We start from the raw sequence: 22,605 nt of genomic DNA, 5'->3' as shown, positions 1-22,605 counted from the left end.
AGAATAATCCATATCTCTTACAATAGAAAAATGAATTCGCATATGAGAATAGAGGGAGAATAATGGTTCTATTTGTGATTTGGGGATAGAGAGGAGAATTGGAACACGTATCTAAAACATACATGTTCATAAGAACCACCACTATGAATATTTGAATATATTAATTGTTAATGATGTGGTTATTTGACGGTTTCAAGGAACATTGATTTTGTTTATGGAGATGTTAGAAATTATGGTTGTCGTCAAATCTTTGTGAATGAAAAAAATTATAGGCTAAGTGGGAATTTTAATTTGATTTAAGCATTTGACGAAGAGTTTGAATATGACTTTTAAAACCCTGAAAAGTACCCTTATTTTACAAAAATTTCGTCGGTTAATCGGTCAATAAATTATCAATGTCATACAATACTAACATGGATGTCAAGCATATAAATTTAAAGCCGTTTAAGGAAATGGTTATAAATTACTAAAATGCTTTAATTTGCATAGTTAAGGGACCATTATGGTCCTTATTGAAGTTATTATCAAAAAGTGTATTTCTCCTTTTTAAAGTTATGTTTGATGGGATTCATTCAAGTTAAAATTTGCAGTATGTGTAAAAGAGAGGATGAAACTATAGACCATCTTTTCTTTCAATGCATAGCCAATAATTATATATGGAGGAACATTCTTGAATGGTTGGAGATTAGGCACACACCTCTTAAATGGGAAGAAGAACTCTAATGGCTAATTGAGGCTACAAAAAGGAAGGGATGGAAAGCAACTTGCTTGAAAATGGCAATTGCTGAGACAATTTACTTTGTCTGGAACATGAGGAATAACATTTGTTTTTTTAGGAATGTACTTAATACATATTGTATAGAGGATAACATCAAAGATAACATTGTATATAGGGGATGGCAATATAGGAAGTTTAGAAGTCATCTTGCTAAATTGATGACTTAGTTTTACTTGGTTTTTTGTCAAGTTGGATAGGTTGGATCAGTATGATCACCTTGCTTTATATTGTGGTTTTTTGAATTAATATATATTCCTTTGATTAAAAAAAATGTTATGTATGATTTTTTTAACAGAGTTAATTGTATAATTTACATGATCTAAAAAAAATTAAAAGCATGATAAAATCATCAGATTCTTAAATATAGAGTCAATATGTCCGAGTGGTTAAGGAGATAGACTTGAAATCTATTGGGTTACGCCCGCGCAGGTTTGAACCTTGCTGTTGACAATTTTTTTTCCTAAATTAAATAATAGAGGTAGTTGATGAGGTACACTTCATGCGTATGGCCACTGTGACATTTCTTTGAAATATGTATGCATGTGACAGGAGACCAAATAAATTTATGGCTTTATTTTCACGTATTATCGTTGTTTCCATTTTTGTCCGTGAGTATGGTTATCAATTCCTTATTATTGGTTTGGGAAGGAAATTAATAGAATAATCCATATCTCTTACAATAGAAAAATGAATTCGCATATGAGAATAGAGGGAGAATAATGGTTCTATTTGTGATTTGGGGATAGAGAGGAGAATTGGAACACGTATCTAAAACATACATGTTCATAAGAACCACCACTATGAATATTTGAATATATTAATTGTTAATGATGTGGTTATTTGACGGTTTCAAGGAACATTGATTTTGTTTATGGAGATGTTAGAAATTATGGTTGTCGTCAAATCTTTGTGAATGAAAAAAATTATAGGCTAAGTGGGAATTTTAATTTGATTTAAGCATTTGACGAAGAGTTTGAATATGACTTTTAAAACCCTGAAAAGTACCCTTATTTTACAAAAATTTCGTCGGTTAATCGGTCAATAAATTATCAATGTCATACAATACTAACATGGATGTCAAGCATATAAATTTAAAGCCGTTTAAGGAAATGGTTATAAATTACTAAAATGCTTTAATTTGCATAGTTAAGGGACCATTATGGTCCTTATTGAAGTTATTATCAAAAAGTGTATTTCTCCTTTTTAAAGTTATGTTTGATGGGATTCATTCAAGTTAAAATTTGCAGTATGTGTAAAAGAGAGGATGAAACTATAGACCATCTTTTCTTTCAATGCATAGCCAATTATTATATAAGGAGGAACATTCTTGAATGGTGGAGATTAGGCACACACCTCTTAAATGGGAAGATCAACTCTAATGGCTAATTGATGCTACAAAAAGGAAGGGATGGAAAGCAACTTGCTTGAAAATGGCAATTGCTGAGACAATTTACTTTGTCTGGAACATGAGGAATAACATTTGTTTTTTTTAGGAATGTACTTAATAAATATTGTATAGAGGATAACATCAAAGATAAAGTTGTATATAGGGGATGGCAATAAAGGAAGTTTAGAAGTCATCTTGCTAAATTGATGACTTAGTTTTACTAGGTTTTTTGTCAAGTTGGATAGGTTGGATCAGTATGATCACCTTGCTTTGTAATGTAGTTTTTTGAATTAATATATATTCCATTGATTAAAAAAAATGTTATGTATGATTTTTTTAAGAGAGTTAAATGTATAATTTATATGATCTAGAAAAAATTAAAAGCATGATAAAATCATCAGATTCTTAAATATAGAGTCAATATGTCCGAGTGGTTAAGGAGATAGACTTGAAATCTATTGGGCTACGCCCGCGCAGGTTCGAACCCTGCTGTTGACGAATTTTTTTCCTATAGAACAAGAATATTTAAACCATCAATTATTCAAATTTTATTTGCCATCATTAATCAAAACCCAGAATTACAAAAGTCAAATTCATAAACTAAAATTTAATACTACTTAATAAACTTTGACCGCGCAGACAATTAGTTTTCAATTTCACTCTGCCGTCGGTGCAAGGGAGGTATCTCATTACTAGCATAGTTACAGTCCATGAACTAGAGCAACCAATTTCTAGTTGATAATGTTGGATTTGATATTCGATAACCAGTGGAAATCATAGATTGTATAAATTAAATAATAGAGGTAGTTGATGAGGTACACTTCATGCGTATGGCCACTGTGACATTTCTTTGAAATATGTATGCATGTGACAGGAGACCAAACAACTTTATGGCTTTATTTTCACGTATTATCGTTGTTTCCATTTTTGTCCGTGAATATGGTTATCAATTCCTTATTATTGGTTTGAGAAGGAAATTAATAGAATAATCCATATCTCTTACAATAGAAAAGTGAATTCGCATATGAGAATATAGGGAGAATAATGGTTCTATTTGTGATTTGGGGTTGAGAGGAGAATTGAAACACGTATCTAAAACATACATGTTCATAAGAACCACCACTATGCAGATTTGAATATATTAATTGTTAATGATGTGGTTATTTGACGGTTTCAAGGAACATTGATTTTGTTTATGGAGATGGTAGAAATTATGGTTGTCGTCAAATCTTTGTGAATGAAAAAAATTATAGGCTAAATGGGAATTTTAATTTGATTTAAGCATTTGACGAAGAGTTTGAATATGACTTTTAAAACCCTAAAAAGTACCCTTATTTTACAAAAATTTCATCGGTTAATCGGTCAATAAATTCACAATGTCATACAATACTGACATGGATGTCAAGCATATAAATTTAAAGTCGTTTAAGGAAATGGTTATAAATTACTAAAATGCTTTAATTTGCATAGTTAAGGGACCATTATGGTCCTTATTGAAGTTATTATCAAAAAGTGTATTTCTCCTTTTTAAAGTTATGTTTGATGGGAATCATTCAAGACAAAATTTGCAGTATGTGTAAAAGAGAGGATGAAACTATAGACCATCTTTTCTTTCAATGCATAGCCAATGATTATATATGGAGGAACATTCTTGAATGGTTGGATATTAGGCACACACCTCTTAAATGGGAAGAAGAACTCTAATGGCTAATTGAGGCTACAAAAAGGAAGGGATGGAAAGCAACTTGCTTGAAAATGGCAATTGCTGAGACAATTTACTTTGTCTGGAACATGAGGAATAACATTTGTTTTTTTAGGAATGTACTTAATACATATTGTATAGAGGATAACATCAAAGATAACATTGTATATAGGGGATGGCAATATAGGAAGTTTAGAAGTCATCTTGCTAAATTGATGACTTAGTTTTACTAGGTTTTTTGTCAAGTTGGATAGGTTGGATCAGTATGATCACCTTGCTTTGTATTGTGGTTTTTTGAATTAATATATATTCCTTTGATTAAAAAAAATGTTATGTATGATTTTTTTTAACAGAGTTAATTGTATAATTTATATGATCTAAAAAAAATTAAAAGCATGATAAAATCATCAGATTCTTAAATATAGAGTCAATATGTCCGAGTGGTTAAGGAGATAGACTTGAAATCTATTGGGCTACGCCCGCGCAGGTTCGAACCCTGCTGTTGACGAATTTTTTTCCTATAGAACAAGAATATTTAAACCATCAATTATTCAAATTTTATTTGCCATCATTAATCAAAACCCAGAATTACAAAAGTCAAATTCATAAACTAAAATTTAATACTACTTAATAAACATTGACCGCGCAGACAATTAGTTTTCAATTTCACTCTGCCGTCGGTGCAAGGGAGGTATCTCATTACTAGCATAGTTACAATCCATGAACTAGAGCAACCAATTTCTAGTTGATAATGTTGGATTTGATATTCGATAACCAGTGGAAATCATAGATTGTATAAATTAAATAATAGAGGTAGTTGATGAGGTACACTTCATGCGTATGGCCACTGTGACATTTCTTTGAAATATGTATGCATGTGACAGGAGACCAAACAACTTTATGGCTTTATTTTCACGTATTATCGTTGTTTCCATTTTTGTCCGTGAATATGGTTATCAATTCCTTATTATTGGTTTGAGAAGGAAATTAATAGAATAATCCATATCTCTTACAATAGAAAAGTGAATTCGCATATGAGAATAGAGGGAGAATAATGGTTCTATTTGTGATTTGGGGATGAGAGGAGAATTGGAACACGTATCTAAAACATACATGTTCATAAGAACCACCACTATGCAGATTTGAATATATTAATTGTTAATGATGTGGTTATTTGACGGTTTCAAGGAACATTGATTTTGTTTATGGAGATGGTAGAAATTATGGTTGTCGTCAAATCTTTGTGAATGAAAAAAATTATAGGCTAAATGGGAATTTTAATTTGATTTAAGCATTTGACGAAGAGTTTGAATATGACTTTTAAAACCCTGAAAAGTACCCTTATTTTACAAAAATTTCATCGGTTAATCGGTCAATAAATTCTCAATGTCATACAATACTGACATGGATGTCAAGCATATAAATTTAAAGCCGTTTAAGGAAATGGTTATAAATTACTAAAATGCTTTAATTTGCATGGTTAAGGGACCATTATGGTCCTTATTGTAGTTATTATCAAAAAGTGTATTTCTCCTTTTTAAAGTTATGTTTGATGGGATTCATTCAAGACAAAATTTGCAGTATGTGTAAAAGAGAGGATGAAAATATAGACCATCTTTTCTTTCAATGCATAGCCAATGATTATATATGGAGGAACATTCTTGAATGGTTGGATATTAGGCACACACCTCTTAAATGGGAAGAAGAACTCTAATGGCTAATTGAGGCTACAAAAAGGAAGGGATGGAAAGCAACTTGCTTGAAAATGGCAATTGCTGAGACAATTTACTTTGTCTGGAACATGAGGAATAACATTTGTTTTTTAGGAATGTACTTAATACATATTGTATAGAGGATAACATCAAAGATAACATTGTATATAGGGGATGGCAATATAGGAAGTTTAGAAGTCATCTTGCTAAATTGATGACTTAGTTTTACTAGGTTTTTTGTCAAGTTGGATACGTTGGATCAGTATGATCACCTTGCTTTGTATTGTGGTTTTTTGAATTAATATATATTCCTTTGATTAAAAAAAATGTTATGTATGATTTTTTTTAACAGAGTTAATTGTATAATTTACATGATCTAAAAAAAATTAAAAGCATGATAAAATCATCAGATTCTTAAATATAGAGTCAATATGTCCGAGTGGTTAAGGAGATAGACTTGAAATCTATTGGGTTACGCCCGCGCAGGTTCGAACCCTGCTGTTGACGAATTCGATAACTAGTGGAAATCATAGATTGCATAAATTAAACAATAGATGTAGTTGATGAGGTACACTTCATGCGTATGGCCACTGTGACATTTCTTTGAAATATGTATGCATGTGACAGGAGACCAAACAACTTTATGGCTTTATTTTCACGTATTATCGTTGTTTCCATTTTTGTCCGTGAATATGGTTATCAATTCCTTATTATTGGTTTGAGAAGGAAATTAATAGAATAATCCATATCTCTTACAATAGAAAAATGAATTCGCATATGAGAATAGAGGGAGAATAATGGTTCTATTAGTGATTTGGGGATAGAGAGGAGAATTGGAACACGTATCTAAAACATACATGTTCATAAGAACCACCACTATGCAGATTTGAATATATTAATTGTTAATGATGTGGTTATTTGACGGTTTCAAGGAACATTGATTTTGTTTATGGAGATGGTAGAAATTATGGTTGTCGTCAAATCTTTGTGAATGAAAAAAATTATAGGCTAAGTGGGAATTTTAATTTGATTTAAGCATTTGACGAAGAGTTTGAATATGACTTTTAAAACCCTGAAAAGTACCCTTATCTTACAAAAATTTCATCGGTTAATCGGTCAATAAATTCTCAATGTCATACAATACTGACATGGATGTCAAGCATATAAATTTAAAGTCGTTTAAGGAAATGGTTATAAATTACTAAAATGATTTAATTTGCATAGTTAAGGGACCATTATGGTCCTTATTGAAGTTATTATCAAAAAGTGTATTTCTCCTTTTTAAAGTTATGTTTGATGGGATTCATTCAAGACAAAATTTGCAGTATGTGTAAAAGAGAGGATGAAACTATAGACCATCTTTTCTTTCAATGCATAGCCAATGATTATATATGGAGGAACATTCTTGAATGGTTGGATATTAGGCACACACCTCTTAAATGAGAAGAAGAACTCTAATGGCTAATTGAGGCTACAAAAAGGAAGGGATGGAAAGTAGCTTCCTTGAAAATGGCAATTGCTGAGACAATTTACTTTGTCTGGAACATGAGGAATAACATTTGTTTTTTTAGGAATGTACTTAATACATATTGTATAGAGGATAACATCAAAGATAACATTGTATATAGGGGATGGCAATATAGGAAGTTTAGAAGTCATCTTGCTAAATGGATGACTTAATTTTACTAGGTTTTTTGTCGAGTTGGATAGGTTGGATTAGTATGATCACCTTGCTTTGTATTGTGGTTTTTTGAATTAATATATATTCCTTTGATTAAAAAAAATGTTATGTATGATTTTTTTAACAGGGTTAATTGTATAATTTATATGATCTAAAAAAATTAAAAGCATGATAAAATCATCAGATTCTTAAACATAGAGTCAATATGTTCGAGTGGTTAAGGAGATAGACTTGAAATCTATTGGGCTACGCCCGCGCAGGTTCGAACCCTGCTGTTGACGAATTTTTTTCCTATAGAACAAGAATATTTAAACCATCAATTATTCAAATTTTATTTGCCATCATTAATCAAAACCCAGAATTACAAAAGTCAAATTCATAAACTAAAATTTAATACTACTTAATAAACTTTGACCGCGCAGACAATTAGTTTTCAATTTCACTCTGCCGTCGGTGCAAGGGAGGTATCTCATTACTAGCATAGTTACAATCCATGAACTAGAGCAACCAATTTCTAGTTGATAATGTTGGATTTGATATTCGATAACCAGTGGAAATCATAGATTGTATAAATTAAATAATAGAGGTAGTTGATGAGGTACACTTCATGCGTATGGCCACTGTGACATTTCTTTGAAATATGTATGCATGTGACAGGAGACCAAACAACTTTATGGCTTTATTTTCACGTATTATCGTTGTTTCCATTTTTGTCCGTGAATATGGTTATCAATTCCTTATTATTGGTTTGAGAAGGAAATTAATAGAATAATCCATATCTCTTACAATAGAAAAGTGAATTCGCATATGAGAATAGAGGGAGAATAATGGTTCTATTTGTGATTTGGGGTTGAGAGGAGAATTGGAACACGTATCTAAAACATACATGTTCATAAGAACCACCACTATGCAGATTTGAATATATTAATTGTTAATGATGTGGTTATTTGACGGTTTCAAGGAACATTGATTTTGTTTATGGAGATGGTAGAAATTATGGTTGTCGTCAAATCTTTGTGAATGAAAAAAATTATAGGCTAAATGGGAATTTTAATTTGATTTAAGCATTTGACGAAGAGTTTGAAAATGACTTTTAAAACCCTAAAAAGTACCCTTATTTTACAAAAATTTCATCGGTTAATCGGTCAATAAATTCTCAATGTCATACAATACTGATATGGATGTCAAGCATATAAATTTAAAGTCGTTTAAGGAAATGGTTATAAATTACTAAAATGCTTTAATTTGCATAGTTAAGGGACCATTATGGTCCTTATTGTAGTTATTATCAAAAAGTGTATTTCTCCTTTTTAAAGTTATGTTTGATGGGATTCATTCAAGACAAAATTTGCAGTATGTGTAAAAGAGAGGATGAAAATATAGACCATCTTTTCTTTCAATGCATAGCCAATGATTATATATGGAGGAACATTCTTGACTGGTTGGATATTAGGCACACACCTCTTAAATGGGAAGAAGAACTCTAATGGCTAATTGAGGCTACAAAAAGGAAGGGATGGAAAGCAACTTGCTTGAAAATGGCAATTGCTGAGACAATTTACTTTGTCTGGAACATGAGGAATAACATTTGTTTTTTTAGGAATGTACTTAATACATATTGTATAGAGGATAACATCAAAGATAACATTGTATATAGGGGATGGCAATATAGGAAGTTTAGAAGTCATCTTGCTAAATTGATGACTTAGTTTTACTAGGTTTTTTGTCAAGTTGGATAGGTTGGATCAGTATGATCACCTTGCTTTGTATTGTGGTTTTTTGAATTAATACATATTTCTTTGATTAAAAAAAATGTTATGTATGATTTTTTTAACAGAGTTAATTGTATAATTTACATGATCTAAAAAAAATTAAAAGCATGATAAAATCATCAGATTCTTAAATATAGAGTCAATATGTCCGAGTGGTTAAGGAGATAGACTTGAAATCTATTGGGTTACGCCCGCGCAGGTTCGAACCCTGCTGTTGACGAATTCGATAACTAGTGGAAATCATAGATTGCATAAATTAAACAATAGATGTAGTTGATGAGGTACACTTCATGCGTATGGCCACTGTGACATTTCTTTGAAATATGTATGCATGTGACAGGAGACCAAACAACTTTATGGCTTTATTTTCACGTATTATCGTTGTTTCCATTTTTGTCCGTGAATATGGTTATCAATTCCTTATTATTGGTTTGAGAAGGAAATTAATAGAATAATCCATATCTCTTACAATAGAAAAATGAATTCGCATATGAGAATAGAGGGAGAATAATGGTTCTATTAGTGATTTGGGGATAGAGAGGAGAACTGGAACACGTATCTAAAACATACATGTTCATAAGAACCACCACTACGCAGATTTGAATATATTAATTGTTAATGATGTGGTTATTTGACGGTTTCAAGGAACATTGATTTTGTTTATGGAGATGGTAGAAATTATGGTTGTCGTCAAATCTTTGTGATTGAAAAAAATTATAGGCTAAGTGGGAATTTTAATTTGATTTAAGCATTTGACGAAGAGTTTGAATATGACTTTTAAAACCCTGAAAAGTACCCTTATCTTACAAAAATTTCATCGGTTAATCGGTCAATAAATTCTCAATGTCATACAATACTGACATGGATGTCAAGCATATAAATTTAAAGTCGTTTAAGGAAATGGTTATAAATTACTAAAATGATTTAATTTGCATAGTTAAGGGACCATTATGGTCCTTATTGAAGTTATTATCAAAAAGTGTATTTCTCCTTTTTAAAGTTATGTTTGATGGGATTCATTCAAGACAAAATTTGCAGTATGTGTAAAAGAGAGGATGAAACTATAGACCATCTTTTCTTTCAATGCATAGCCAATGATTATATATGGAGGAACATTCTTGAATGGTTGGATATTAGGCACACACCTCTTAAATGAGAAGAAGAACTCTAATGGCTAATTGAGGCTACAAAAAGGAAGGGATGGAAAGTAGCTTCCTTGAAAATGGCAATTGCTGAGACAATTTACTTTGTCTGGAACATGAGGAATAACATTTGTTTTTTTAGGAATGTACTTAATACATATTGTATAGAGGATAACATCAAAGATAACATTGTATATAGGGGATGGCAATATAGGAAGTTTAGAAGTCATCTTGCTAAATTGATGACTTAATTTTACTAGGTTTTTTGTCGAGTTGGATAGGTTAGATTAGTATGATCACCTTGCTTTGTATTGTGGTTTTTTGAATTAATATATATTCCTTTGATTAAAAAAAATGTTATGTATGATTTTTTTAACAGAGTTAATTGTATAATTTATATGATCTAAAAAAATTAAAAGCATGATAAAATCATCAGATTCTTAAATATAGAGTCAATATGTTCGAGTGGTTAAGGAGATAGACTTGAAATCTATTGGGCTACGCCCGCGCAAGTTCGAACCCTGCTGTTGACGAATTTTTTTCCTATAGAACAAGAATATTTAAACCATCAATTATTCAAATTTAATTTTCCATCATTAATCAAAACCCAAAATTACAAAAGTCAAATTTCATAAACTAAAATTTAATACTACTTAATAAACTTTGACTGCGCAGACAATTAGTTTTCAATTTCACTCTGCCGTCGGTGCAAGAGAGGTATCTCATTACTAGCATAGTTACAATCCATGAACTAGAGCAACCAATTTCTAGTTGATAATGTTGGATTTGATTTTCGATAACCAGTGGAAATCATAGATTGTATAAATTAAATAATAGAGGTAGTTGATGAGGTACACTTCATGCGTATGGCCACTGTGACATTTCTTTGAAATATGTATGCATGTGACAGGAGACCAAACAACTTTATGGCTTTATTTTCACGTATTATCGTTGTTTCCATTTTTGTCCGTGAATATGGTTATCAATTCCTTATTATTGGTTTGAGAAGGAAACTAATAGAATAATCCATATCTCTTACAATAGAAAAATGAATTCGCATATGAGAATAGAGGGAGAATAATGGTTCTATTTGTGATTTGGGGATAGAGAGGAAAATTGAAACACGTACCTAAAACATACATGTTCATAAGAACCACCACTATGCAGATTTGAATATATTAATTGTTAATGATGTGGTTATTTGACGGTTTCAAGGAACATTGATTTTGTTTATGGAGATGGTAGAAATTATGGTTGTCATCAAATCTTTGTGAATGAAAAAAATTATAGGCTAAGTGGGAATTTTAATTTGATTTAAGCATTTGACGAAGAGTTTGAACATGACTTTTAAAACCCTGAAAAGTACCCTTATTTTACAAAAATTTCATCGGTTAATCAGTCAATAAAGTCTCAATGTCATACAATACTAACATGGATGTCAAGCATATAAATTTAAAGTCGTTTAAGGAAATTGTTTTAAATTACTAAAATGCTTTAATTTGCATAGTTAAGGGACCATTATGGTCCTTATTGAAGTTATTATCAAAAAGTAAATTTCTCCTTTTTAAAGTTATGTTTGATGGGATTCATTCAAGACAAAATTTGCAGTATGTGTAAAAGAGAGGATGAAACTATAGACCATCTTTTCTTTCAATGCATAGCCATTGATTATATATGGAGGAACATTCTTGATTGGTTGGAAATTAGGCACACACCTCTTAAATGGGAAGAAGAACTCCACTGGCTAATTGAGGTTACCAAAAGGAAGGGATGGAAAGCAGCTTGCTTGAAAATGGCAATTGCTGAGACAATTTACTTTGTCTGGAACATGAGGAGTAACATTTATTTTTTTAGGAATGTACTTAATACATATTGTATAGAGGATAACATCAAAGATAACATTGTATATAGGGGATGGCAATATAGGAAGTTTAGAAGTCATCTTGCTAAATTGATGACTTAGTTTTACTAGGTTTTTTGTCAAGTGTGATAGGTTGGATCAGTATGATCACCTTGCTTTGTATTGTGGTTTTTTGAATTAATATATATTCCTTTGATTCAAAAAAAAAATGTTATGTATGATTTTTTTAACAGAGTTAATTGTATAACTTATATGATCTAAAAAAAATTAAAAGCATGATAAAATCATCAAATTCTTAAATATAGAGTCAATATGTCTGAGTGGTTAAGGAGATAGACTTGAAATCTATTGGGCTACCCCCGCGCATGTTCGAACCCTGCTGTTGACGAATTTTTTTCCTATCGAACAAGAATATTTAAACCATCAATTATTAAAATTTTATTTGCCAACAAATAAAATATAATGTTTTTTTAAAGATTTTTATTGTTATTTACTTATAAGGTATATCATAAATTAATTTAACTTATTTTACTTATATAATAAATTTATGACTTAATACTAATCCGGTGCTCGTATTTTATCTTCAGAGTTATTTTGTATGCCATAATATTAAAATTTACCATTTGAGTCTCTCAAATTTATGAAACGTGCCACATTTTCCCCATCTTGGCTCTTATGTGAAAGTTGAAATGACTTTGTGCAATTTTAATTTGCAAAGGTAAAAACCATTGAATTTGCCACATATTTAACCCTTATTAAGAAAAACACAATTCATTAACCAAAACCCAGAATTACAAAAGTCAAATTTCATAAATTAAAATTTAATACTACTTGATAAACTTTGACCGCGCAAACAATTTGTTCTCAATTTCACTTTGTAGTCGGTGCAAGAGAGTTATCTCACTGCTAGCATAGTTACATTCCATGAACTAGAGCAACCAATTTTTAGTTGATAATGTTGGATTTGATATTCGACAACCAGTGGAAATGATAGATTGTATAAATTAAAAAATAGAGGTAGTTGATGAGGTACATTTCATGCGTATGGCCATTGTGACATTTCTTTGAAATATGTATGCATGTGACAGGAGACCTAACAACTGTAAAGCTTTATTTTTATGTATTATCGTTGTTTCCATCTTTGTCTGTGAAGATGGTTATCAATTACTTATTATTGGTGTGAGAAGGAAATAAATAGAAGAATCCATATCTCTTACAATAGAAAAATGAATTCATATATGAGAATAGATTGGAGAACAATGGTTCTATTTGTGATTTGAGGATAGAGAGGAGAATTGGAACCCGTATCTAAAACATACATGTTCATAAGAACCACCACTATGGAGATTTGAATATTTTAGTTGTTAATGATGTGGTTATTTGAAGGTTTCAAGGAACATTGATTTTGTTTATGGAGATGGTAGAAATTATGGTTGTCGTCAAATCATTGTGAATGAAAAAAATTATAGGCTAAGTTGGAATTTTAATTTGATTTAAGCATTTGACAAAAAGTTTGAATATGACTTTTAAAACACTGAAAAATACCATTTTTTTACAAAAAAATTAATCGGTTAATCGGTCACTAAAGTGTGAATGTCATACAATACTGACATGGATGTCAAGCATATAAATTTAAATTCGTTTAAGGAAATGGGTATAAACTACTAAAATGCTTTAATTTGCATAGTTAAGGGACCATTATGATCCTTATTGAAGTTATTGTACTAACATGAACCCGACTAGAAGATACGAGATCAAAACGTGTGTTTCACCTTTTTAAAGTTATGTTTGATTTTTTAGCCGAGTTAATTGTATAACTTATATGATTTTAAAAAATTAAAAGCATGATAAACAGACTCTTAAATATAGAGTCAATATGTTTGAGTGGTTAAGGAGATAGACTTGAAATCTATTGGGTTACGCCTGCGCAGGTTTGAACCCTACTGTTGACGTTTTTTTTTCTATAGAACAAGAATATTTAAAACATCAATTTTTAAAATTTTATTTGCCAAAAAATAAAATATAATGTTTTTAAAAATATTTTTATTGTTATTTACTTATAAGATATATCATAAATTAATTTATCTTATTTTACTTATATTATAAACTTATGGCTTAATATTCTTCTGGTGCTCGTATTTTGTCTTCGGAGTTATTTTTGATCCCATTATTTTTAAAATTACCATTTAAGTCTCTCAAATATATGAAACGTGCCATATTTTTCTCATGTTGTCTATCTATAATATAAGAAAATTAGTGGTTCTGGTTTTTACAAAATTACCCATCCTTAATTTTTTTACACCTATTAAAATTGTTGGTTTTTTTGTCTATCTACACAATTGTCCATTATAATCTTAATATTTTATTCAACTATTTATAACTTACTTTAACCATTCTTTCTCTCTTCACCTTTTTAGTTTTCTACCCTAATCTCTCTATACTCCATTTACTTTTTATAAGAAAATTGATATTTATGATCCAAAAATTTAAGTCAAAAATGGTATACGGAAAAAAATCTATTACTGATTTAAATATTTTTATATACGAAAATTTACTATTGATCCATATATTTTTGTAAATGATACATAAACATAAATAATATTTAGATACGTGAAAAATCTATTATTGATCTAAATATTTTCATATACCAAAAATGGTATTTATGATCCAAAATATTTTTATCCAAAAATGGTATACGGAAAAAAATCTATTATTGATATAAATATTTTTATATAACCTAAACATAAATAATATTTGTATACGGGAAAAAAAATCTATAATTGATATAAATATTTTTCTATATGAAAAATGGTATCTATGATCCAAAAAAATTTAATTCAAAAATGGTATACGGGAAAAAAAATCTATTATTTTTATATACGAAAATTTACTATTTATCCAAATATTTTTGGAAACGATACTTAAACATAAATAATATTTGTATACGGGAAAAAAAAGCTTTTATTGATCTAAATATTTTTCTTTATGAAAAATGGTATTTATGATCCAAAAATTTTAATTCAAAAATGGCATACGGGAAAAAAAATATTATTGATTTAAATATTTTTATATACAAAAATTTACTATTGATCCATATATTTTTATAAATGATACCTAAATATAAATAATATTTAAATACGGGAAAAATCTATTATCGATCGAAATATTTTTATATACAAAAAATTACTATTAATCTAGATATTTTTGTAAATGTTTCCTAAACATAAATAATATTTGTATACGGGAAAAAATATATAATTGATCTAAATATTTTTCTATATGAAAAATGATATTTATGATCCAAAAAAATTTAATTAAAGAATGGTATAAGAAAAAAATCTATTATTGATCTAAATATTTTTATATGCGAAAATTTAATATTGATCCAGATATTTTAATAAATGATACCTAAACATAAATAATATTTAAATACGGGAAAAATCTATTATTGATCTAAATATTTTTATATACAAAAAATAGTATTTATGATCCTAAATTTTTTTATTCAAAAATGGTATACGGGAAAAAAAATCTATTATTGATCGAAATATTTTTATATACGAAAATTTACTATTGATTTAGATATTTTTGTAAACGTTACCTAAACATAAATAATATTTGTATACGGGAAACAATCTATAATCGATCTAAATATTTTTCTATATGAAAAATGGTATTTATGATCCCAAAAAAATTTAATTAAAAATGGTATACGGAAAAAATCTATTATTGATCTAAATATTTTTATATACGAAAATTTAATATTGATCCAGATATTTTAATAAATGATACCTAAACATAAATAATATTTAAATACGGAAAAATCTATTATTGATCTAAATATTTTTATATACAAAAAAATAGTATTTATGATCCTAAATTTTTTATTCAAAAATGGTATTTGGGAAAAAAAATCTATTATTGATCGAAATATTTTTATATACGGAAATTTACTATTGATTTTGATATTTTTGTAAAGGTTACCTAAACATAAATAATATTTGTATACGGGAAAAAAATCTATAATTGATCTAAATATTTTTCAATATGAAAAATGATATTTATGATCCCAAAAAAATTTAATTAAAAAATGGTATACGGAAAAAATCTATTATTGATATAAATATTTTTATATACGAAAATTTATTATTAATCCAAATATTTTTGTAAATGATATATAAACATAAATAATATTTATATACGGAAAAAAAAAATTTATTGATTTAAATATTTCTATATGAAAAATAATATTTATGATCCAAAAATTTTAATTAAAAAATGGTATACAGGAAAAAATCTATTATTGAAATAAATATTTTTATACACGAAAATTTACTATTGATCTAAATATTTTTGTAAATGATACCTAAACATAAATAATATTTAAATACTGGAAAAAGCTATTGTTGATCTAAATATTTTTATATATGAAAAATGGTATTTATGATCCAAAAAAAATTTATTCAAAAATTGTATACGGGGAAAAATCTATTATTGATCTAAATATTATTTATACGAAAATTTACTATTCATTCAAATATTTTTATAAATGATACCTAAACAAAAATAATATTTATATACGAACAAAATTTATTATTGATCTAAATATTTTTATATACGAAAAATGGTATTTATGATAAAAAAAAATTTATTCAAAAATGATAGACGGAAAAAATTCTACTATTAATCTAAATATTTTGATATACAAAAAATTTACGATTGATTCAGATATTTTTGTAGATGATATCTAAACATAAATAATATTTGAATACGAGAAAAAATATATTCTTGTCGACATATTTTTATATAAGAAAGATGATATTTATGATCCAAGAATGATATAAGGAAAATATTTATTATTGATCTAAATAATTTTATATACGAAAAATTTATTATTGATCTAAATATTTTTTTTCTTTTTAAATGTTCTATTTAAAATAAATGTATTATGGAAACAAATGTGCGTATCAGAGCAGAACCCGTGCGTATGCACGGGTTTGTTACTAGTTTTACTAGTCAATGACTCAGCGTCAATTAGGTAGTCTTTGTGGCTCTTATGTGAAATCTGAAATGACATTGTGCAATTCTACTGCCATAATTTAAGTTGAGGCACTGAATCCACTTCATGCTACTCACGAGGTGACTTCAGAGTGTGATCCCGGTACCTCTGCTCTAGAAGATTTGGTTTGATTTCTCTTTCTCCCTGTATTATTTTGTTTACTTTAATGTTTCATAGGATTTTTGCCTTGACTGTCGCAACTATTAACATTTATAAAAATACTTTTAACTCAATGATTTCAGTGTTATTTAGTTTAGAGCCCTGCATTTGGCTCCATTTTATTATTGTTGTTATGATGCACCGCTGGTTGTTTGCAAATTTTTGTAACACTTATGGATTGGCTTCTCTGGGCTCCACCGCTTAACGCATATGGATTAGCTTTATTCGAATTAGGGATGGAAACAGGTAGGGTGCGGGTTTTACACTACCCAAACCCGCACCTGAAATTACCACCTGAACCCAAAGGCTATTCGGGTAGAAAAATAACACCCACGCCCACACCCACACCGGTTGGGTTCGGGTTTTTTCACCCAAACCCGTAGCAAAATACATTTTTCCTGCAATTTTTTTACAACTTTCCACTATAAATATATATATATATATATATATATATATATATATATATATATATATATAAGCGGGTGTAGTTTCAGGTTTCGGACGCGGATTTCACACTACCCAAAATCTCTCCCAAAATATTGGGTGGCACCCGAACCCAAACCCAGTCAACTCGAGTTTTCACCTGTTGACTCGGATTTGGGTTCAGGTGAGCCCCGCGGGTTTGAGTCTGCTTGCCATCCATAATCTGAATGGGGGTGCACCAGCTATATAAAAATGTGTGTAATATTTGTCTATGCAGAAATGTGTGTGTGTTATTTGTCTAAGCAAAAATGTGTGTATTCTTTGTCTACACAAAAATGCATGTATTCTTTGTCTACGCACAAATGCGTGTATTATTTGTTATTCTCATCTTCAGCATTCTAAAAAGAAAGATAGACAAAAAAGTATACAATAGAGGAACTAAATAGAGGATGGATATACATTTATGTTAATAATGAATTGAATTAGTTACAATGATACAGTGGAATTACTAAATAAATAAACTTTCAGCAATAATTCTTATCCTGGCAAAGTAGTGTATTGTTGTATAGTTGATTTCCTTAAGGACGTGTGTTGAGGACGACCGCTGGAATCTTTAACTGTCTGAAGTGATAAAGAAAGGATATAACAGGGTTGGCGTGCTCAATTGTGAACAATTTTGTAATCAACGCTCGCCTCGCTTTACCTTAGTAATGTAGCTTCAGTTGTGATGTGAACTTCATCATGACCTATTGGACCCAGCCTGAAAAGGTCTTTATTCATTGGCTAGAGATCGTTTGGTACCAATATGAACTTGTCGTATTTTTGACGCCGCAACAGTGAATACCGCGTTAGCGGCGGAAAATACATGTGACATAAGATCGGAGGATGCAATGTGAACCTTAGGCATGTTCTCTAAGAAAACTACCTTCGGTCTATAGTGTATATCTATATTTGGATCTAGGATCCTTTCTTTTGTTGCTTTACAGAGTTCTTGATGGAATCTTAAATATGAGAATCCAACGAATCGTAGTTGAAACAGAGATTAATTGGATCAACTGTGACAAATCTCCGTGTTTGCTTATGAACGTTCTTGATTCGGTGACTTAAGGAGGTTACGAGCTGGTGAGGGGAGATTGAATATGAAATCATGGAAATCGTATGAATCGAATATCGTTTCTAATAGAAGGCGCCATTATTCCATTCAAGAACGAGAAATAGATATAGTTGAAGAACTCGTGATCTTGAAATAGTGGTGATGATCTCCATCACGACAGTGAGGGATGAACCTGCATAGCATAGTTATGCATATTTTTTAACTTTATACCCATTTTAGTTCATATGCAATATTTCAAAGCTGGTGAGACACTTCAACTCTAATCCAATTTTAAAATATTGATTTAATTTATAATATCTTTTAATTCTATATTATTTGTGCCTTAATTTTACTACTGCAATACTTGGACGAAAAAAATAATTTTTTATTAAAAAAAAAAAAACTCTCATATATTACTACTTGTAAAATAATAATAATTTAAAGATAATATATTGAGAATTTTCTTGTTTCCAAATAAAAATTTAAGATGACATAGAGATTAATAATGAACAATATAATGGAGTATATCTCAAACTAAAAAGTCTTTGGAAGCAACCTTATTCACTCATTTGGCATATAGATTTATCTAAATCTAGGGCATTCTTTAAGGATTAGAAGAAAGTTAAAGCAAAATAGAATTCTTTGAGTGCACGCAGCACCAAATGGCAAGAACAAATTCCAATATTTGGCTTAAGAACAAAAAGAATTATTTGAAATGCCTCTTTTTGTTTTCTTCACGAGAGAGGTTAGTATATTTTGTTTGTCCCTTTTCGTCAACCATTAATTTTTTTTGGAATCCACTACTCCACCTTCTCAACTTCCAATCAACTACAAATTCTCACTTTCCCAATAATGAACTCACACAACTACATAGTTAGCATCAATTTTTAGGCAAACCACAAGTTAAAATTATCTATATTTCTAACAAAATAAATTAGTGACACTATTTATTGATAAAAAGAATGATTTTTAATACACTTTTTATTTATTAAAACGGTTACTTTTTTTTTGAAATAATCATAATCTCTTATTAGATTCTATTTTTTTTATCACTACCGATATACTCCCTCCGTCCTAAATTATAAGAGAATTTCTCTTTTTAGATTCATTGAATAATTAATGTATCTGGTCAGTTCTAAAAAGAGAATTTCTCTTATAATTTGGGACAGGGGGAGTAGTTCGATTCGGAAGTCAGTTCTAACATCAAGTGATTTCAGTCCCCTTTCGATCACAGTTGCGGGGGATTGAATCCCATATTAGATTTTAAAACATACTAATTTAATCTCAATATTAAATCAGAGTTTAACACATTTTAATTTAATAAAAATATCATACTGTTGAAAATTTGCTTGAATTAGCTTATTATTTTCTCTGATTCCTTCATAAAAAGACACTTTAAAAATTCTATGGAAAATTAATGTACAAAATAATATTAAATAAACATATTTTTTTTCTTTAATTTATCCTTTTTATTTTAATTGAAAAAAAAGAAATATTAATTAAACAAATATTTTTTATTTTTATGTAAATTTACAAGTATAAATTAGGATAATTATTAATTTTAACAAACACTATTGTACTTGTTATTAGTATCGTAGTAGTGACTCTAAATGCAGTGTGAAAAAATATGATATTCGCCTAGCATTTGAGGCCAATATATAATCTTTCATTGACCTAGTGGGACGTCTAGAGTCATATAATGTTATTTCTTCAAACTTGACAACCCCGACTTCGCTCCTTTAGGAGTTGTGGTGGGTGAGTCATATTCAAAGAAGTCTCACGACCTAATACAATTTGTTGGGCCCCATTTAATAACTCATGTGCATTCCATGTGATTGCAACTCAATGGGCCAAGATCATTGATTATGCATGGGCCTAAACTATAATATTCACGACGACTCATAGTTCCCCAAACATAAGGTCTATAAAGGCGAAGTGGTTCGAAGGAAGACAAGATTGTTCACAAATAGTGACTCGTCTATGGATAATGAGATAATGTTGATCTCTTCTTTCTCAAGAAGACGGGAAGGACAATGAGAATGGTAATGGCCTCACTTGACACAAGCATGGATCATTTTTGTGATGGAGTGGTGAACTATGGCTCATGATCACCACTAAAGCAAGAGTGAAGGAATTTCACAAAGTACTAATGATTTATTCTATTAGTAATAAGGATGATGTCATTCTAGAACCATGTGTAGATGGTGAGAAGGAATACATAATTGTAGTGTTCAAATTTCGTGATTAATTTATAAAAATTATTACTAAAAAAGCAAATTGTATTAGTATCCATAAAAATCAAAGATAAATATAGTGGAAAGAAAATAAGATGATGAAATAGATAATATAATTAAAAGAGATAGAGTTAAGGAGATGGCACCTGAGAATTATTTAGGTTCAGCCAAACGTTGGTCTAGTCTTGTCCCCAAGAGATCTTCTTGAGATTTCACTATAAAATTGAGATTTTATAGGTTATGTCCACGAACCTTTGATGCAAGTGAATCGAGATATTTTACACTGTCTTATTCCCCCAACCAAAAGTGAGATTTTCCATTGGTTGAACTCACAAACTAAGTATGGATTTTACAGGTTGATCTCGATAATCAAACAAAACTTTGTAGGCTGAGTTCTATAATCAAACCGAGATTTTAAAATAATTTATCTCAAGAACCAAACTCAATTTTTTAAGAGTATTGCACTCTTGAAAATAACAACAATGGACCGACACCAGTAGAACTCTTTCCTCACAAGTGGTTTTCATTACAAGACACTAATGCAACTTTGGTGGAAAAAAATGTATGTATATATATATATATATATATATATATATATATATATATATATATATATATATATATATATATATATATATATATATATATAATCTCCACCATTTATTTTAAAATCCAATAGTTCATATTCATTCTCACATTCTCATATGATATGTCCTATATATATATAAAGTTTGGATAGAGATATAAATTGAGAAAGATTGGTGAAATCCTGAATTATGGAGTGAAATGAAGTGAGGATGCGACTCCTCTATATAGGAAAAGAATTGGCTCAGAAAGGAAACGATCCATGGGTCAATTAACTTACCTAATCGATTAGGTTCTAAGTCTAATCGATTAGACACTTCAAATAATTGATTATTTATGCCCAATATAGAAAGTTTGGATAGAGAACTACTACCAATCATTAAGACACTGCCATAATTGATTATATAATTGATTTTACTTCATCTAATCGATTAACCTTAGGATCTAACCGATTAAGTCTGTGTGTGAGTTTCCTTAGTATCTTAGGAGTTACTCTCCTACTTTCACAAGACTCTGGTCACACAGACAAACACGACTAAGCGATCTTTCACACTTCCTCTCTTTCACAACTCTGACGTTTTTGAATTCCATTGTCATATACATTGATCATAATAAGAACTTCAATGGAACCTCGAGTCTCCTACTCGATAAGGCTTAAGATGTCTTCAAGTTAATCATCATCATCAAAGAGTTGGAAAATATTACCACTGACTTCAATAATTATTTGTTTTGTCGTCATCAAAACACTAGGAAGGTTATCATCGGAATTATTAACTTCATACGTACAAGCCTTAGATCTACAATTTCCACCTTTTTGATGATACAACACGTCTCTCAGGGAAGTGGTAAAAGATAAGAAAGATAGATAAAGTTTGGAGTGGTTAAACTCCCCCTCGCATAAGTATAGAGTAAACTTTACTCCTCCTACGAGTATACTTCTCCCCCCTTTGTCATAATAAAAAAAAGTGGAGAAAATAAGTATAGTAGTGTTTACCTAAGATTTTGGTAAACAACCAC

The 22,605-nt window shown here is 29.5% G+C and overlaps 8 non-coding genes across 8 annotated transcripts; all 8 read left to right on the top strand.

Moving 5' to 3' along the window:
* Positions 1 to 1,146: 1,146 nt before the first annotated feature.
* Positions 1,147 to 1,228, top strand: TRNAS-UGA (transfer RNA serine (anticodon UGA)). The gene has a single exon. It is a non-coding gene; the product is annotated as a tRNA-Ser (tRNA).
* A 1,353-nt stretch (positions 1,229 to 2,581) lies between these two features.
* On the top strand, positions 2,582 to 2,663 carry TRNAS-UGA (transfer RNA serine (anticodon UGA)). The gene has a single exon. It is a non-coding gene; the product is annotated as a tRNA-Ser (tRNA).
* Positions 2,664 to 4,293: 1,630 nt separating this feature from the next.
* Positions 4,294 to 4,375, top strand: TRNAS-UGA (transfer RNA serine (anticodon UGA)). The gene has a single exon. It is a non-coding gene; the product is annotated as a tRNA-Ser (tRNA).
* A 1,629-nt stretch (positions 4,376 to 6,004) lies between these two features.
* TRNAS-UGA (transfer RNA serine (anticodon UGA)) lies at positions 6,005 to 6,086 on the top strand. The gene has a single exon. It is a non-coding gene; the product is annotated as a tRNA-Ser (tRNA).
* A 1,373-nt stretch (positions 6,087 to 7,459) lies between these two features.
* Positions 7,460 to 7,541, top strand: TRNAS-UGA (transfer RNA serine (anticodon UGA)). The gene has a single exon. It is a non-coding gene; the product is annotated as a tRNA-Ser (tRNA).
* Positions 7,542 to 9,170: 1,629 nt separating this feature from the next.
* On the top strand, positions 9,171 to 9,252 carry TRNAS-UGA (transfer RNA serine (anticodon UGA)). The gene has a single exon. It is a non-coding gene; the product is annotated as a tRNA-Ser (tRNA).
* A 1,373-nt stretch (positions 9,253 to 10,625) lies between these two features.
* Positions 10,626 to 10,707, top strand: TRNAS-UGA (transfer RNA serine (anticodon UGA)). Its single transcript has one exon. It is a non-coding gene; the product is annotated as a tRNA-Ser (tRNA).
* A 1,634-nt stretch (positions 10,708 to 12,341) lies between these two features.
* Positions 12,342 to 12,423, top strand: TRNAS-UGA (transfer RNA serine (anticodon UGA)). The gene has a single exon. It is a non-coding gene; the product is annotated as a tRNA-Ser (tRNA).
* The last annotated feature ends 10,182 nt before the right edge of the window (positions 12,424 to 22,605 follow it).

Source organism: Vicia villosa, linkage group LG3 (assembly GCF_029867415.1).
Source record: "Vicia villosa cultivar HV-30 ecotype Madison, WI linkage group LG3, Vvil1.0, whole genome shotgun sequence".
In the NCBI taxonomy this organism is placed as follows: Eukaryota; Viridiplantae; Streptophyta; class Magnoliopsida; order Fabales; family Fabaceae; genus Vicia; species Vicia villosa.
The sequence above is the reverse complement of the archived record's forward strand: the minus strand, read 5'-3'. Positions and strand labels throughout refer to the sequence as shown.